The sequence below is a fragment of the Nanorana parkeri genome, unplaced genomic scaffold (assembly GCF_000935625.1).
Source record: "Nanorana parkeri isolate BGI_ZX_2015 unplaced genomic scaffold, ASM93562v1 scaffold412, whole genome shotgun sequence".
In the NCBI taxonomy this organism is placed as follows: domain Eukaryota; kingdom Metazoa; phylum Chordata; class Amphibia; order Anura; family Dicroglossidae; genus Nanorana; species Nanorana parkeri.
Window position 1 is genome coordinate 253,761 of NW_017306680.1, and position 3,728 is coordinate 257,488.

Genomic DNA, 3,728 nt, shown 5'->3' on the forward strand with positions numbered 1-3,728 from the left:
GGACTTACCATAAGTGATGCCTCTTGATCCGAACATCTTCTTCCTTCCAGTCATTTTCAACAGTCTCTCCAGCGCTGGTGCCGATCTCTAATCCAGCGCAGACTGCTTTCTCTTCCTGTCCCATAGAGTATGCCCGGTGTGCATGCTCACAGCTGTGTGCATTGACTTACACTGTAGTTCTCCTCCTCTACCCACCAGTGATCTCCACTGCGCATGTGCCCGCACACATCCTCCTGCATGGCCGCTTGAGAAGCTGGATTTTACAGCCGGGAGCGAGCGGCGGTGGATATTGGTAATATCTGGTAACTTTTTTAGTTTTCTAAATGTTTTTGCATATATCCACTGCTTGCTAGCAGTAGATATACGTAAAAAAATAAGACTTTAATATCACTTTAAGCACAATTTTGTAACTGAATTCTAGTTTTATGATGTTTGTAATAGATGAAGTCCATGGACCTAAAATTTTGGGCAAGAAGGGGTGAGTTTTCACTGACAGTTTTGAGCAGGCTCTGGTGAACTTGACTCACACTAAGCCCATGTACATCACTAATCCAGACCTCTAATTAGCTCTGGTGGGCTTTTGCGCTTAGTCCTCGTTCAAAAGGTAAGCTGGACAAAACGCTAAAGACAAGGAATCCCATACGCTTGTCGAGTGTAAAAAAACACTCAACAAGTAATCCATTAATTTCCATGGCCCCCGTTCACACCTAGGCACGCTGTTGTTTAAAGGTAACCTGGACAAAACGCTCAAAACAAGGAATCCCATTAATTTCTATGGCCGCTGTTAACACCTGAGATTTGTCGCAAACAGAAAGATGCCTGGCGACAAAATACTCAGTTGTGAACCGGGTGCCACAATAACGAATGGGATTCCTTGTCTTGAGTGTTTTGTCGTGCTTACCTTAGAGTAGGGGCACCCACAATTGTTCGTCTGGAGATCTACTTTTCAAATGATGAGCTCAATGAGATCTACAAACATGCATTCATGGGCGGGAGGGGGCGTGGCGGTGCATTGAAGTCAATGGCACCGCAGCCAGGCCCCTCGCCCACAGTGCAATCGCCTGCACCCGGAACCCAGGCACATTAGTGCCTGCGTTCCAGTACAGTGCGATCCACAAAAATGCTGCAAGCACTGGACCGGAATGCAGGCACTTATGTGCCTACGTTCCTGGTGCGGGCGATCGCACTGTGGCCGGGGGCATGCCTGCGGTGCCATTGACAATACAACCTCCTCCCGCCCCTGAACGCAGGGAGTCGGCCGGCTTACATTCCAGTGCATCCTAAAGGCCCCAGCGTCCTGTCCTCCCGTGGTGCTTGTGTGGCCAACGTTGCACATGGGGAGAGGTGTCCCGCCCCTTTCCAGTTGCAATGTCTGCCACATTCAGCCGGCAGCCGCACGGGCACTGCGGAAGCATAGCCGTACCCAGCTCCTTTTGCGCCCGAGGCAAGAAAAAAATATGAGTGCATTTAAACTCTTGGGGGGAAATATTAGGGGTCTAAACAGCCCCCTGATATTTCCCTTTTAAAATAGAAAAAGAAAGTGTCCACAATTTCTTTTTCCGCAGCCTCTGTTCTAAATGGATGGAAAGCACAGAGGCTTCCCATTCATTCAGAAAATATTTTCCTATCATCTAGTTTCTGAATGGGGAGGAGCCTCTGTAGTGAGTGCTTTTCCCCATTGAGAAACTCATGAATGAACAGGAAGTGATGTAAATCACATCCTATTCATTCATAATTGCGGACACATAGTACTATGTGTCCCCAGTTATTTACAAACACTGGAGTGATCAGCTGATCGCTCCAGAGTTTGTCCTGCACAGAGGACCGGTACATATCGCTGATATGTACCGATCCTCTGCCGCTCGACCACGCACAGGGGGGCTCAGCTTCTCCTCTGGATCCCCCCCTGCTCTCCCAGGCAGAGGCAGCGGGGGATCCGAGGAGAAGTGAAAGAAGCGCTGCAGCCACTGGGGGGTGGAGCCGCTGTCACAGAACTAAGGCCAAGCAGTGAGGAGAGAGAGGTGCCGGCTGTCAGAACCTGGCCGAGCATCTCTCTCTCTCTCTCTCTCTCCTCAGCGCTCGGCCTCAGTTCTGCGACGGCGGCTCCCTCCTCCGCCGCGGGCTGCAGCGGCTCTTTCACTTTTCGGATCCCCGCTGCATACAGATGGGGAGAGCAGCGGGGATCCAGAGAAGCACCACAGGCGGGAGGAGATGCCATCGCGATCGACTGGTAGATTGCGATCAACCTTATGGGCACCCCTGCCTTAGAGTGTCAAAAAGCCTAGGTCTGAATTAAGCCTTGAACCACTAACTGTTAGTGACAGCCGAAGTCCTGTTCTAAGCCGAGAAGTGTGAATTGATCAGCTCCTGGGTTTGTGCTTCTGCTACCGAGAACTCCATAGGATCGCAGTTCGGGTCATTGCCACATCTATGATTAAGCCTACGGGTGAAACATGCGAGAGGTTGAAGCTGGTGGGGGTGTGCAGTGCTGGCATTTGTTGCTTTATACACTTTTATTCACTGTTTTACTGGATTTGCTTTGAATTTCAAAAAAGTCTGAAGTATTGGAATTCTCTGGATAGTGCGGTCTGTTCGTATACTACTACATTCCAAGGTGGAGACGCACCTGGGGAGTCCTGATGGTGGCTAAGGAATTTGAGCGGTGAGATTTCCTTTGGCTCTACATCGGGTCATTGCCAGTTACTGTAACAGTAAGTTGGGGTGTCATTCACAATGAATAGCACACACACAGCAGAGCATAGGTTACATTTTGCCACAACAGAAATGTCTAAAAACAAAACTTTTGTACGGCCCTTTGACATGCCACACTTGAGGCCCCCTATATTCACTGAGTTGACCACTATTCTAGTCCTATAGTAGTTAGTTGTAGTCACACAGATATAAAAAAGCCACAAATACATTTAAAAAAATACACAATGTGCTACAATGAAACTGTAAAAACTATCTAAAGCAGACATTTAAACAGACATTGGAAAGGATGTAAAGGATACAGTTATACTGTATGGCAGCCCTTATCAAGCACCAAAATTATTTGTCAAACTACATATCATGAATGCATCCAGTGTTAATTGCTGAGCTCACCAATTCCTCTATCTGCAGCACCGCAGGACCACGCCGTCACCCTCCGCACAAGGCACGATGGGATTGGTCAGTTCAGCCCTAGAAGAAGAGGACTACATTTCCCGGCAACCTCCTCGGGGGACACGGCATGTGATGTGCAGCGGGCTGAATTAGTCAACGGTGCAATGTATCGAAAGCGCCTCAAGCGGTTTGCTGAACGAATAAACAGCTGCCCGCGGCTACAGGGCCACCTATATTTGCTATGACACCCAAACAGTCTAGTTATCCTCTACAACTACTGTTACTTACTAAAATTCTGCAGGCAGCATATACACACCCCTCCCGAAGCGCTTCGAATTTTGGAATCTAGGACAGTAAATAATGAGCCACCAGTAATATCCTTCCGCCACTTCAGGATTCTGCAACCTCACTGTCCACAAGTATCCTGCTTCCGATTTCCTGGCGAGTTACTATAGAATCAAATTGGAAAAAAAGAGCTCGTCAGCTCCAAACAGTGTTGGAAAAAAAACGTAAAACGATTCTTTTCCATCATAACAGCGATGAAATCGTTTTCGGTGACACATTTTTTTCATTAAAGGCATAGTCCACATTTTCAAAGCAATACATGCACACACATTAACCAGTTG

At 48.0% G+C, this 3,728-nt stretch overlaps 1 protein-coding gene across 1 annotated transcript in view; it reads right to left on the reverse strand.

The window, feature by feature from the left end:
- The window catches only part of SCAMP4 (secretory carrier membrane protein 4), a 49,648-nt gene extending 46,226 nt beyond the window's left edge, over positions 1-3,422 (reverse strand). Inside the window, exon 1 of the mRNA XM_018559690.1 lies at positions 3,391-3,422. The gene's annotated coding sequence lies outside the window, so the exon portion shown is untranslated. The remainder of the gene's footprint in view (positions 1-3,390) is intronic.
- Between the last annotated feature and the right edge of the window lie 306 nt (positions 3,423-3,728).